We start from the raw sequence: 16,390 nt of genomic DNA, 5'->3' as shown, positions 1-16,390 counted from the left end.
GTTTCACCGTTACGACTTCCTCCTAGATATAAAAAACTCTTGTCGAGTCCGTCACTAGTTGAAAATCCGGCTGACCCACCCAGGTGGTCAGCCGAAGCGTCTATCATTGAAGACAAACCATCTGAACCCATACCAGACGAAAGTCAAAAGGTCGAGGTGGCAGTTGACCCGGTCTTGCCTTCAGAGGTTCCATCTTCAGATGATATAGTCACAGAAGAGAATAAGGATGACACCGTCCAAATTCTTTTCGTAAGCACAGACTCCGATGAACATGGGGAAATTTACCCATTCCTTTACCGCAGGAAGGAAGTTCATCAGAGTCGTACCCGGCCGTCTATTCGATCCCACCTCCAAGCAACCTAGTTGTTTCCTTCGACTGGAATCAACTAGGCAGACCCCGTTTACCGGCTAGTGTACCATTCCGAATTATTGCTCAAATATATAGAATGGTTATGGCTGGTACCATCATAGATGAAGGGGCTTCTGTGAGTATCCTTTCCTCGACTGCTTGGAAAGCGCTTGGTTCGCCATCGCTTTTGCCTGAGATGAGAAATCTAACAGGCTTTGACAAAGGAACCAGTCGACCATTAGGGATCCTTCCCAATGTGCCCATAGCATTGAGAAGGAAAACCGTTCATATGAACATAATGGTAGTCCAAGGACCCCTGGATTATAATCTACTCCTTGGACAAGACTATATTTATCGCATGGGAGCCATTGTCTCATCACTCTTTAGAGTAATGTGTTTTCCGCACGAAGGAAGAGTGGTCAGGCTCGTAGACCAGCTTTCATTTCCCGGATCACACATGGAAAATAGTCATATACCATCCCTAAATGGTCTTTTCACACAAAGAATGTCTCATCAATCTCCAGTCCGTCCACCTGATGAGCGCGAGTGATTCGGGGGACATGATTGAAACCCAGGGGGCATGCACCCTGGTCTGCTTCGACAGGAAAACTTTGGATATAGAGTAGGTTTCCGCGAGAGATATATGACTAGTCTGTACTCCCGTTCATGATTGGAAAAGGGGGTTAGACTGGAATAAGATTCCCTCGTCAAAGTTATGTGAGTGGATTGTCTCACCTTTGTCTATTTCGGTAGACATCGCCAAAGAAGTATTTTGTTTGCGGTGTGAATAGAACAATCTTTGGTAACTTGAAAGAGGTAGACCTTTCCTAATAAAACAAATGTTTTGTCGGTAGAATGAAAGGTGACCTTGAAGCTTTATTTTATACCTGGGGGCATGCAAACCTTTTGGCGTGCAAGCAAAGAGCGACCATTTATTTTTTAAATTTGTAGGTCCTCTAACCCTTTAAACTCGTAGGATTGGTCGTTTCCTAACTTGCATAAAGAAAGGATCAGGAGCGAGGTTTAAGCTTCTGAAAAATGGCATCTTAGATGAGACATCCTTATTATACGACTGGATTAATCGAGCAGTTTTAGCACATAGTTCAAGCTCGTTAAAAAATAAACATAAGTCATGAGCAAATGTTTCTCCCCGCGTTTAAGCTCGTTAAAAAGTGAACTATTTCCTGGTAAATAACCATCGTGAATGTAGTACTTCAGCCTTTAAAGCCTTGGTCGTGTTCTCATCATCACCTCCACTCTGTATTGGCCGATCATTCACCTCCATTTGATTGTTTACCCCTTTTGAGGAACAGCTGCGAAGAGTGATCCCACTAGCCATCCTTGTAACACTGCCGTGATTGGAAAATTGCAAACCTTACCTGGAATCAGCTACTACCCAATTTTATCACTCGTTCCTCAAAAGACGAGTCTCCTTTAAGCTCTTTTCAACTGACTCGTAAAATATGAAAAGATTGTTGAGCCATTGGCCTCTCCAACTCGTTAAAGGTACCAGAAGTGATATCCCTCCTTTAGATTTTAATATTTTTGGACCTGAGGGATTATTACACAAAAAGATCGAGCGCTTGTTTTATTCGGCTCGTTAAAAGTATCGAAAATTCATCCCTTCTGTATTGTTTTATACTTTTTCGGACTTAAGGGATTAGATGACGAAAAAGGAATTTTGGAGTTTCCTTTACGTCCCCTTTCAGACTCTCTAAAAATGAAAAGGACTGAGTTATCTTTGTCGTTAAACTCGTTAAAACCTAATAGCGACGAACTTGTCCATAGCAGACAAGAACGAGTTTCACTATCGCTAGGCTCGTTAAAACATAGCGATGGGTTTGCCCGAAGGGAAAATTATAGAACAACCATATGTTATCCTCCTCAAGATTGACAAAAATAAAGAGGTACTGGTCAGCAATGACTGGGGAAAATTTGGGAAGAAAACTTGAAGAAGCTTTGTTGGTAGCAAGTCGCTCTTGAACATGACACTTTCACTCTGCATCCAAGTCGGGTTGGGTTGTTTCATTCACCGGTCACATCACCATGGTCCCATCACACCATCCACATTTGGGGTTAATGCTACCAATCCATCACGTCAGTGTCGCCGATATGTTCAAGAGAATTCATTCAGAGAATTCACCTGTGTCTCACCCACTACAATACATTTATACTCCATTCTTTCATGACCGCCACCTTGAACCTTATATCACCAGATCGTTTTCACCTCCATTAAAATCATTTGCTCTGTTCCGTGTCATTGATGTGGGATTCATTAAGGCCCTCCTATGATGGATTGCTTCTTGTCGACATCATCTCATTATCCAAGAAGTCGATCTAGGAACACCCCGTTTAGTACTTTGAAGCTTGCATGCCTCAATGGCAAGTTTCTCACTTCCAGCGACAGGTTTACATCAATGACCTTCGACCGAAAGATTTTGTGTGGTGTTTGACGCCAAGTCCTTTATTCGCACCACGTGAATTGTGCTGCAGTACCTTGAGGGTCATTATCATTATCGGTGATTCCTCTCGTGCCTGTTAACAGCTTACATCATTGGCTGGTAATTAGGTGATGTCTTTCCATGTTCGACTCCAGAACATCTCTCACATGGATAGACTTGTACTTCGAGTAAAGATCGAACGAGATTGAAGACCCCAGATCTAGTTTCATCCATCCGGGCTGCGATATATATTCAGGGAAATAAAGACATCAAATGTACATCATTGTTGCACAAATAATTATCCAATCAAAGCGATGATGACTCTACCAGAATCATCAGTCTACACTCAAACGATTGTCTGTCCTATGTACATGAAAATGAATTTATAAAGCTGAGCATGGGAATGCCCACCTCAGCTAGATCATGAAAAATATTATGAAGATAATGTATTGTATCGTATCTTATTACAGGTCTCCTCCCAGCTTGAAAGAACTTCGGATCCTCATAATAAAGCATTTCACGCGATATCAAAAGATTAACGACCTCATGCTTTAGGGGGAAACTGTTATAGACATTTTTGGGCACTGCAACCCCAAGCATAAAATGTCCATAAACCAAGGGCTCCTAAGTCCCTAAAAGTGTTGTTCTAACCCCTAAAGGAACAAGGTCAACTGATTACAGCTTCTCCCAGAAGTTCTCCATGAAAAATTGCTCAGAACTGGTCAAAACAGGATCATTTCAGCTCCTCCATAGGCAAAGTGCGTTGCATCTCACCTAAGTACACTCTGTGGGTGCGTTTCATTTCAAAAAGCCCTTCTATGGGGTGCGATGGGCGAGAAGTGACAAATGGTAGTGTCAATCCGCGAGGTGGAGAGGCATGGAATCTTCCAGAAACTTCTCCTGTGACACTTGCCTCTCTGAATTCGACCAAGGATGAGTAAGAGATCATCAATCTCCAAGTGGAAGCAAGAACTATCAGAGGGAAGACACTAATCAAATCACAAGCTAACTCATCTCCCTTACAAATATCTATATATGGATCCCTCATCCCAGAGATCCAGAGGCTGGAATTTCGCATCTTGTAAGGAATTGTTGTTGGTTTCTTGAGACAACATCATAGTGTTGGGTGATCTAAGCTTTGTATGAGGTGAAGAAGGGCTTACTTGCTCAGAGGATGATGTTGGGTCAGAACAACTAGTTGTAACTCCCTTGGCACTTTCTTGATTATCAATAAAAGCTATTCAAGTTTTCCTCCATACTCTTGTGTCATTTATGTTTTATGCATTTGTATGGTCAATTTACATCTGATCCTAGATTGTTTATGATTATAGATCCATGTTCTTGTATAGTGTTATGCTACTCTGATCCTACAGGTACTCTGTGAAGCTGGGCGTACAAGGAAGCAAGTAGCGAAAGACTATCAGAAAAGAGAGGAATCGAACTAGGAGATAAGCGCAAGATAGAGGTTGGTCTCCTTTGTTCTTCTCTCATCTATATTTCATAAAGGAAAAAAAAAAGTAGCTTTACTTTGTTTGTTTCTAAGGTAGCTACCACACCTTAGTGGGATAAGCAGTTCTGTGTAGACACTTTTCCCTGTAACAAATGTACCAAAAACCATCGCGTCCAATACCATGGACCGAAAACCCTTGCGTCCAAAAAACATGTGCAAAAATCATGCACAAAACCATAGTTGGGTCTACCCAACCTAACTTAGGGTCCAAAACCAAAATTTTTCGGGGCGTTGCCCTGGACCCCATAAAGTGCAGTTACAGGCATGCCTCAAACCCCATGTGACCCCCCCTCTAACCCCCCGGTTAACTACATGGGCTAGTCGTGGAAAAAATATAACACAACCCAAAATTCTCCCACTTGCTGTTTTCTTTCCACAGGGGGCCATAAGAGAGCATAGTCATCTTTTTAGCCCTGAAATGTCCATTGTCTCTCTACACCAAGAGAACTACTCAGAGCTCACAGATTTTGTCAATGCATCTACAGTATCCTTCAAAGTGTCCACCTTTACCAGCAACACCTTTTTTTCTTCTATCATATCCCTCACAAAGTGATATTGAACGTCAATGTGCTTTGTCTTTGAATGATATGCGGGGTTCTTTGCCAAGAAAAATTCACTTTGGCTGTCACAGTCTATCCTTATAGCTCCCTATACTAACCCCATACTTGAACACAATCTCTGCAACCAAACTACTTCCTTGCTTGCATGAGTGGTTGCCATGTATTCTGCCTCTGTAGTTGGTAGTGCCACTACAGATTGTTTCTTACTTATCCAACTGACTGCACCTCCAAATAGGTTAAACACATACCCACTTGTAGATCTTCTCTGATCCAGATCTCCAGCCCAGTCTGCATCAACAAAGCCACAAATATCCAACATTCTGTCCAATCTTGATATTCCTTGGTAGCACAAAACATAATCACTAGTGCCACACAAATACCTGAAAACCCGCTTCACTGTTGTCCAGTGCTCCTTCCCTTGTTTTGACATAAACCTACTCAATACTCTCACTGCATGTGCAATGTCTGGTCTAGTACAGACCATTGCATACATCAAGCTATTGACTGCACTTGCATATGGAACACGGGACATGTCCTATTCCTCTTCTTGTGTCTTGGGACATTGTTCAACAGATAACCTCACACCTACAAGAATAGGAACCTTCACCGGTTTACTATCCTGCATATTAAACCTTTATAGTATTGTCTTGACATACTTCCTCTGGTTTAACCAGAGCTTCCTCTTTGCCCGATCTCTTTTAATTTCCATGCCCAAAATATAGTTTGGAGCACCAAGATCTTTCATGTCGAATTTGGAGGACAATTGGGTCTTCAAATCCTGGATAATTTCTTTGTAATTTCTAGCCAGCAACATATCATCCACATACAAGACCAGATAAATAACACGATCACCAATTAATTTTAAATACACACGGTGATCTACTTTGCTTCTGGTGAAACCAAGTCCCCATATAAATGTATCAAATTTCTGATACCACATCCTTGGTGACTGTTTTAACCCATACAGAGACTTCTTTAACTTGCATACTAGTTCTTTCCTACCCTTCACCGCAAAGCCTTCAGGTTGCTTCATGTATATTTCCTCTTCTAGATCCCTGTTAAGAAATGATGTCTTTAGATCCATCTGTTCTACCTCAAAATCAAAAGCAACAACAACAGATAAAAGTAATATAATAGAAGTTACCTTGGCAACAGGAGAAAAAATATCACCAAAATCAATTCCCGGCACCTGAGAATAACGTTTTGCTACCAACCGAGCTTTGTATTTCTCCACCTTTCCTTCTAAAGTTGTCTTCTTCTTGAACACCCATTTGCTGCCAATGGGTTTCCTTCCAGCCGGCAACTCCACCAGATCCCAAGCCTCATTTTTGTGCAAAGATGCAATTTCATCAACCATGGCCTCTTTCCAGAGTTTGTCATCCTCTAAATCTACTGCTTCCTTCACAATTCTGGGATCATCATCAGTAATAGATAAACCAAAATTTGAACAAAAAGTAGATGGACTATACCTTTCTGGTTGCCTTCTTTCTTGAACTGATCTTCTCACACCCAGAGTTTGTGGCTCTTCATCTTCTGATTCCTTCTCTGCTGTAGAGTCTGATTCTTCCTCCTTAAGCTCAAACTCTATCTTCTCAGGTTCTTTTGGTTGGAATTCATGTTTAATAAAATCTTTTACCTCTCTGAACACCACATCTCGGCTGTACACAACCTTCCGTGTGATTGGTTTCCAAAGCTTATAACCCTTTAAACCATCCTTATACCCAATAAAGATGCACTTTTCAGATTTACTATCCAACTTGGTTCATTTCTCCTTTGGAACATGTACATATGCATCACATCCAAATACCCTTAGATGTGAAAGAGAGAGTTTCTTACCCGTCCATACCTCTTGTGGAGTCTTATCATCCAATGATGATGAAGGTGACCTGTTGACTAGGTAACATGCAGTATCCATTGCCTCTACCCAGAATTCTTGTCCTAACCGGGCACCACTGAGCATGCTTCTTGCCCTTTCCATCAATGTCTTGTTCATTATTTCTGCAACTCCATTTTGTTGAGGTGTATATGGAGTAGTCTTCTGTCGTGATATACCACACTTCTTACAGAATTCTTCAAATTCCTTGCTGCAAAACTCTCCACCATTATCTGTCCTCAACACCTTTATCTTCTTCTCTGTCTGATTTTCCATGAGAGCCTTAAATTCTTTAAACCTGTCAAAGACTTCATATTTCCTCTTAAGGAAATATATCCATGTATTCCTTGAGAAGTCATCTATAAATGATACATAGTACATAGACTTACCCAGTGATGGAACCTTCACAGGTCCAAACACAACACTGCATGAGCTCTAATATTTTTTTCACCCTCTTACTACCAGAGGGGAAACTCACCCAATTCTGCTTCCCATATACACAATTTTCACAGAAATTAAAATCCAGAGAGCTATTACTCATACCTTCTACCATAGCTTTACCATGAAGTATTCGAAGGCCCTTCTCTCCAATATGTCCAAGCCTTTGATGCCACAACATGGTCTTCTCTCCAGAGACCACTAGATTTTCTGCTCCACTTTCAGGAACCACAGAACTGTTGCACCCATCAATAACAGTGCTACCTTGCAGCTTGTACAGAGTTCCAATCCGAACTCCCCACATCAATACCAATGCTCCCTGAACAATTTTGAAGGTATCCTTCTCGAACACTATTTTTACACCTGCATCATCCAGCTTGCTTATAGAAATTAGATTTCTAGCCAATGTAGGAATATGCAGAACACCCGGAAGTGTTCTAACCATTCCACCTTGCAACTTCAACTTTACTTTTTCATGACCAATGATTCTATCCTTCCTATCATCCCCTAAGAAGACATCACCACCATCATATTTCTCATACTCACAGAACCACTCTCTATGGGGAGTGAAGTGAAAGGATGCCCTGAGTCAATCAACCATGCCTCATGATCTACATGTGTAATTGAAGAAGCCAAGTACACATCCTCACCTTCATCTGAGGTGGTTTTTGCCTCTGTAGAAGGAGCATCATCATATCCCTTTCCTTTATCAGGAGCTTTAGATTTACAGTCCCTTTTGTAGTGCCCTTCCTTTTCACATTTTCAACACACCACCTTTACAAGTTTTCCTAGAGATTTAGATCTCCCTATAGATTTAGATCTCCCACTCAATGACTTATTTTTGTTTCTATTCTGGGACCTTCCTCGTAGAGACAAGGCATCACCATTCTGGTTCTCCATATTTTTCCATATCATCTCCTCCGTCAGCGAGGATGAGACTATTTCATCAAACTACAAGGTAGTTGTATTGCTACCTATTGCAATAACCTGACTATCCCACGAATCTGGTAGAGAACACAACAAACTGATGCACTTATCTTCATCTGAAATTTTAATGTCAACAGACACTAATTGACTTACCACAGTATTAAATGCATTCAAATGCTTTGTCACCGAGTCTCCATCTTTCATCCTCAGGTTATCCAACTTTTTCCGCAGGAACAATTTATTCACTAGAGACTTAGATTGGTACAAAGACCCTAACTTGTCCCACAAAGCCTTTGCCGTAGCTTCCCCTTATACATTCAACAATACTGAATCTGAGACACACAATCGTATTGTGCTCTTTGCCTTCTGATCCAACTTCTTCCATTCTTCATTGGACACTCCCGTTGGTTTAGTACCCAGATATACCATGATCCACTGATCTTTAACCACCAACAGATCCTCCATCTTGAGTTTCCACAACTCAAAACTTTGACCATTAAATTTCTCGATCTCTATCTTTCCACTGCTCATCATCTTCTTTCATCACCAGAATCGATCTCGTAGATCTCCCACTGAACAAGGTCTACCACAGGCCCGAGAGAAACCCCTCAGCAACAAAGGCGTCCCCTTGAAGCCAAAACATCTCTGATACCAAATGTAGTTTTTAACCCCATACAGAAATTACCTGCATATGAATTCTAAAACACAAAAAATAAACAATGCGAGAGAATAACACATAAAACACATATACACAGAGATTTTCCACTGGATCCCAAAACCAGGACTACCAGCTTGATTTTTCATTATGTTCCTTTCAATGTTATAATACATATTTATACATGTCGAAGCATTCAATACCATGGACCGAAAACCATCGCGTCCAATACCATGGACTGAAAACCATCGCATCCAAAAACATGTGCGAAAATCATGGACAAAACCATAGGTGGGTCCGCCCAACCTAACATAGGGTCCAAAACCAAAATTTTCTGGGGCGCTACCCCAAACCCCATAAAGTGGGGTTATGGGTATGCCTCAAACCTCATGTGACCCCCCCTCTAACCCCCCGGTTAACTACATGGGCTAGTCATGGAAAGCATATAACACAACCCAACAGGAATTGGACTGCGAGGCATGGTGTCTCTACTTGTTGGGATGATTCCATTAGCTTCCAGGTAGTCTTCTTTCACGTCAACACCCCAAGTTTCACTATTAATGATGGGTGAAATGGGTGCAAAGTATTGGCATGATAATTTATTATTTCAAGTCCTAGGCTCTAGCATTAGTTGCAACTAAAGGAATAAGGATCATACATGAGTCTTTGAATGTCATACTTCTATGCTCTAGTGTTAAATTTCAGGTAGGTTGGGATGACAGTGTAATGATGATGCATTTTGTTCATTTTAATTGTTGTGGTTAATTAATTAAGCCTATTGGAAATGGAAGCTCCATTTAGATTAAGCATTCAAAAAGGAGAAGAGAAGATAGAAGGGATAAATTCAAGTTAGAAATCACATTTGCTGCAAAGATCTCAATAAGAGCCCTGTAGGCTGTTATTCAAGGGGAGGTTTCTAATAAAGCCCAAGATTGATTGAGGGTTTTAGATATAGTTATGAGACAACACGCCTCTAGGAATTACACATTTTTTCATCTTCACTTGCTTAAATAGGTTGAAGGGTTTGCTTTATGTGTGCTTTGTTTTAAAATGATGTTTGTATGCCAATTTTTTTGCATTTCATGTTCATGGGATGCTTTAACATGCAAATTTAAAATTGGAACCTTCATAGCCCCTAATATCTAGTTGAATCCCTTAAACCTTTGACTAACAATGTTCCCTTTCCTTTGGCCATGTCTTGCTTGATTGGAGGGTTTTCCTTGGAGAGGCTACTTTTCATCTTGGGGATGCCGACAAGCCATTGTTTGATCATGTTTGATTTAGGGCTTTATACTTAGGCAACCTTACTATTCCCTTTGTTAGTGTCAGCCTTTGTAGCCTTCCTCCAGTGATCAAATATGCTCTTACAAAGTGATTTTAAGGTGTCAAGGTCAATTTTGTCATTTCAAAGAGTCTTCAAGCAAAATTTGGTCACTAGGCATTAGGTCTAGGGTTTGTTTTCACTCTTTTCAAAGTTGTCCAAATGGCAGTCCATGTCATCATTCAGCTGAGTGTATCATCATTCAGAGGGTTTTCATCATCATGTCAAGTTCCATTGGGTCATTTTACAGCTTATTCATGCTTCAGTTGTGCCTTGGTAAGGTCCATTTCCCTCTCTTAGGGTTTTGGAGGTAATTTCTCTTGGATGGTCAAATCATCGAAAAAATTTGTATCATGATGTTCATACGCCTCCCCCTATCATTAATGTACCTTATTAAACACTTCCCATCACTGAGATTCCCCAAATTCCTCATTTTTCCACAAACCCTAGTTTCTTGCCACAACTTGGCAATTTTCTAGGCTAGGTTTGTGCTTTGCCCTTTTGGACCCCTTCCCCTCACTCGATCTCTGAGATTCCACTTTCCCCTACTTCCTAACATCCCTCCCTACTCCCAAAAATTTCCCCAAGAATTTAGAATCCCCTTATTCCCTTCATTTCGCTTCATTTCGACAAAATCCCTTGTTTCACACATCGGGATAGGTTTCACTCAAATGATGTTTCAGAGCAATAAAAGATGAATTTTGGAAAACGGAGAGAGGTTTTTGTTCAAAACATGCCAAGGAAGAAAAACCTCCTTCACTTTTTACACAGGTATAATGGTTTTTGAGAAATGTCAAGAATACCGTTGCCTCAGGAGAATTGATGCACCTGTTGGAAGTAGTGTTGGGAGATTTGATCTTTGACATGTTAAATAAACTCCAAATTGAAAAATTCCACCTGTGTTGGAAACTAGACTCAAAGCCCTTTCCAACGAGCTATTTCACGCCTAATTTGGACACCAAGAAGGCCTCCAAAAGCCTCCTGCAAAATGCACTATGTAGCGCACTACCCATATAAGGGGCGCTACGCATATAGCTTCCCCTGCCTTTGCAAAATAACACGGGCGCTACGCATATGGTGCGCGCTACGCATATAGCCCCAAGGCTGGAAAACAAAAGTTCATCACCCAAATTCTCATCAAACCACTTCATTTGTCTGCAAGTAAGTTATTTATGCCTGCTCAGTGATTCGTGGATTTGTTATGGTGTTTCGAATGTGAAGAAAACAAGTGTTTGATATGGTGAACATCAAACCCTACCTTATACCAAATCTGCTCCTAGGGTTATCCATAAAGTTTGAAGATTGTGTTGGTGCTAAATTCTTGCCATTTTTCAACCTTTTCTTTGTATTCCATCACTGTTGTCACTACCATGTGATCATATCATTGTCCCTTCCCCATATTCATTATCCTCATATCCCTTTATACTTTTGGTTCCCATGTGAAATCCCAAACCCTGTTACTTACTACTACATTCCTCCATTGGTAAAAGCCTAATCCCCATAACATTTAAAGGTCGTTTCTTTGTCCTTGATTCCACTTGACTCACTGATATGTTGCCATTTCATTTCACTCATGTCCTTAAAAACTACCCCCCATCACCATATCCCATTCCTATCTCACTTATAGGTGTTCTCAATCCCTCATTCCCCTTTGGCACGCATTTGGCGATTGGAGACAAAGACAACAAGGCCTCATTTCTCATTTTCAACAAGCTTAACATACAAATTGCAACACCATGACTGACAACAACACATCATACAACCAAGACAGAGATTGCACCACTGAACTCCATACACCAGGAGGACACTGAAGGGCTGTGAAACACCTGATCCACTCTGGATTTTGGCTGAGACTTTGCTGGCTGGGCATGATACGTGATGGAGGGTCTTCGCTCCGAATTTGAGCAAATTCGGAGAAATTTTTGTCATTTTGAAATTTTTTGGTCCCAAAACAGATTTTTCAGCTATACGAGTAGCGTGTCGATGCGCTCTCTTTTGATTGGGACACTTGCTGGAGGGAAAATTTATATTTTTGGGTTTTTCATGGTAATTTATGCATGCTCAAGTATTTCCGAAGCATTTCATCAAGTTCTGGATGATCAAAAGGCCCAAAAACACCATGAAAACCACCTTGCTGCCACCTTTTGCACCAGCAGGAAGTACTTCTAGGAGAATGAATTTTTGGAGGGGAAAATGAGCTTCAAATTGAGAAATTCCACTTGGGTTGGATAGCCAACATCCAAGGCTTTCCAACGAGCTATTATGAGCTCAATTTGGATGTCAGGAAGTGTCCCAAAAATAGGTTGAAAGTCGCGCTATGCGTATGGCTTAGGGGCGCTACGCATACAGATTTTGGTCAATTTTTCACTTTCCAACTCAGAATTTCGGCCAGTTATGACCAGTTTGACCTCTTGATGTGATTTTTGACCCATCTTGATATAATTTGATGTACATGATGTAAACTTGGCACTTTTTTACCATATTCTAGATGATTCATTCACAAAATAGCAAAAATGTAATGTAATGAATCAGTTTCCTTCTTTTTAGAGGCAGGTTGTTTTGGTCACCTAGATTCTTGCTCCATGTTTAGAAATGGTTCAAACTACTCCTAGAAGGATTAGATCAACCCTAGAGGTTAGGGAATGGGTTGGCTTGGTCTATATTATGTAAAGTTTCAGTCAGTAGCAAAGGTTGGACTCTTGGGAAGATTTTGGCACACTATTGTACATATTTTTCATATTTTGGCTAAGGAAAGATCAGAGGTTTTGCAGCACCTGTTGGGATTCTTGTGGCTTTCAGTTCTTGATGGTGTTATCTCTCAGTTTATTGTAAGTTCATTCATGTTTAATGTATGCCATTCCCTTCTTATGCTTTTGAAACTAAATGAATGAGTAAATGAGGTTGAATCCATTGATTACAGTGCTCTGCCTTTAAATTTGTTTAGTTTTACATGTTTTCGCCAGTTTGGAGAGGATCCATGTTCTCCCTTGCCCTCTTCAGCTCCTTGTCGTTCTGATCCATCCATACACTTGATCAAAGGCATCAAGACTACTGCCTACCTCACCCCAACTCGAATTCTGCAAAGATCTGGCCTTATCCCCGGACCCAAAATTGTTTTTTCCCGTTTCTCCAACAAAAACCCAAAAAAAATCTAAATCAAACTTTCCTATCTCTTTACTAGCCTAAAATCCGTATTAATTTTGAGTCATCTCAGCCCTTTTGAAGACCTTTTGCCGAGATAGACCCAGAGAGAGCCCTCTCCTGTCCTCATAGGGCTAGCTACGAGGCTGAGCGTGGTTTGATGTGGCCTCGAGTTTTGCCCTCCTCAGCCTGAGGTAGATTTGAGCGCTAACATAGTGGCGACCATACTGGGGAAGAAAATGGTTTGCTTGTTGATGTCATCTGTTTTATAGCTACAGACGGAGCCTGAAGTTATGCCAGGTAGCCTCTGAAACGCTTTTGCTTTGCATTAGCGGAAGTAGATAAACGCTGCTTCAGTCAATCTCCGGACTAGCTTGTAAACGTGACATTTAACTTGTTAATTACCCCAGTACATGTATCAATTTCAGATCTGATTGTTGATGGTGGACAACGATCAGACACTGGCAAGGCTGAAATCATTCACCTAGCGACTCTAAATCATTTTCGAGATTAGATCCAAAGACTCCACTGGAGGATGATCCTGACCAGCAGAAACATGAAAGGACAACATGGGCAGATCAGGTATTCAAGTTGGAATTTCATCCAAGACATTTTGTTCTTTGTCATAAATTATTTCTTCTCTTTCCCAAGAATGTCAAGAAGGCTTTGCAAAGTATATTGTATTTGAGAAAAGATCCCAGGCCTACATTTGATTCTTTCCCTTTGAATATTGTGAATACCAAAGATTTGCATGCCTTTGAGCTTGATCGGGATCCTTTTTCCGAATTTTGTGATGACCATCTTCAAATTGATGAGCCCCAAGAGACCAAGACTGATTCTATACCTGCTATACATACCCCTACACCTTGTAAAATTCCAGATCGGTATAAACCTCTTGTTTTACCTTCTGTTCTCCATGCTTTCCCCAAAAACTATGATCTATACTTGCCGAGGTTTGACGGTGAATGTAAGAATGTCAACGTTGAGCAACATGTGCAGAATTTTGAGTATTTTCTAGACCTTTTTGAAGTTGATGCAGAAGATGTCAGTATAAGGCTTTTTGCTCTTTCTTTGCAAGGCAAAGTGAAGAATTGGTTCAAAACCCTGCCTGATGTGAGCATCTCAGATTTCCGGCAGTTCGTCAAAATTTTTCTCGACAGGTGGATGATCGGGCAGAACCTTTTCTTGATTGTAGAAGAGTATAACCAGCTGAAAAGATTGCCAGGGGAGACAGTACAATAGTTTTCTGCAAGATTTAACCAAGTTTATTATTCGATGCCAGTTGAGATAAGGCCTACTCCAAGATCTGCTCTCTTGCACTATCCGGGTGCCTTTGATCCGGAAATGGAGTTTCAACTGAGAGAAAGGAATATTGCAACACTTCACGAGATGCAAAACAGTGCAGTAAATGCAGAGGCGCATCTGCTGATCCGACGGGCAAGGTTGAAAGAAGAAGAGATGAAAAACATAGATCCAGAGGAATCAACATCTCTAGAGGTGAAACTTGACATTTTGGTAAGTTCAGTGGAAAAGATGATGGACAAGATCAATGCAAGGAATGATTATGATGTTCAAGCTCATGGCTCGCTGATTGAAGAAGAACAAGTTGCTGATCCAAAACATTTTGTTTCTTATCCCAGTTGTCATAGTGATTGTTTTGTAGATCACCTTGGCGAAGAAAGAACTGTTGATATGACCTGCATGCTTGATGATATGTTTTATACCGATGACTTGCCTCAGTTTTATCAGTATGATGATGATTATGTTCTCCAAATAGAAGCTAATCTTACATACAAATCAGTAGCTAGTTTGTGGGAGGAGGAATTTCACTTTCAGCAGCTCGAATACAATGTTCAACCGTCACATATCAGCTATGACAGTGATGAGGAAAGTGCCGCAAATTTTGAAGTAAGTGAAGGATCTTTGCCTTTTTGTTTTGATTCATGTCAGTTCATTAGAGACAACTTCCATGCAATCAGAAATCAGTTGTCAACAAGTCTTGGTTTGGACCATCTTGAGGGCAATGAAAACCTTGTTCCAGACTTCTCATATTCAGCTTTGCAGTCCCCGAAAGCCATTGCTTGTCAAGTTGCAGATGAAGACATGGAAGCTGGCACATGTGATCAAATGATACAAGATGATTCCATACCATTTTGTTTCGAATCATTTCAGTTTTTGAAGGGAAAATTGCATAGTACATCTTCAGTAAAAAATGAACAGCATGTAGGAAATCATGTAATCACATTGGAACCAATAGAAAATGGTTTGCATCAGTATTTTCAAGTTTTTCATGATCCAATAGCTGATGTTTTAGATGAGGTTTGCAGTCAAAGTCCTTCTCCATTAACTATATGTGAGCTTGAAACGTGTATTGATACAAACTTGATCCGGCAGTCAGTTTCTTTGTCATTTTCAGTAGAGGTCTCGTCACAAGGCTCAGATCAAAGTTTGCATTCATGGTATGAGGAAATGAGAAGTAATCCATTAGATGAGCTAAGTTCCAGTGTGCTTGAATTTCAAGATCCTTATGCAGTGTTTTTTTAGGCGGATAGAGAATTCATATCATTCAACGGATCTATTTCCAAGTTGTAATGGGAGTTGCCTTTCAGTAGTTCTCTCTTGTTGTTCATAAGCGAGCACTTGCGGAGAATTAAACCAGTAGACGGAATACTTACTTGGTTGCATTGGTTGTTTAATTTCACTTGATCAGGTGATGAATGAAACTGTTAGAGTAGGTTTTGATGAATGAAACTGTTAGAGTAGGTTGTGATGAATAAGCTCCACTTTGAGCATCATTTTCAGTTTGTCGGTTGTGTTTGAGTATCGGTTTGTTTTAGTTGAGTCATGAGTCATTTGTGAATCAATTTTTAGTCTTGTTGTTAAGTTAGTTTGTCTCAGTTTTCAGTCATGCATTTCAGCTTGAGTTTTTGACTCCATTGCCCAATGGATGAAGGCACTGGTCTGCTCTCCCAAAGATCTGCCGTTCTTGGCACCTCCAAGGAGCTACCATCCCCATTGGAGTGAATGTTAGTGTCAGCCTTTGTAGCCTTCCTCTGAGTGATAAAATATGCTCTTACAAAGTGATTTTAAGGCGTCAAGGTCAATTTTGTCATTTCAAAGAGTCTTCAAGCAAAATTTGGTCACTAGGCATTAGGTCTAGGGTTTGTTTTCACTC

This window comes from Pinus tabuliformis, chromosome X (assembly GCF_031772625.1).
Source record: "Pinus tabuliformis cultivar Carrire ecotype Pingquan chromosome X, CPIR1, whole genome shotgun sequence".
In the NCBI taxonomy this organism is placed as follows: domain Eukaryota; kingdom Viridiplantae; phylum Streptophyta; class Pinopsida; order Pinales; family Pinaceae; genus Pinus; species Pinus tabuliformis.
Note: the sequence above shows the minus strand (reverse complement) of the source record.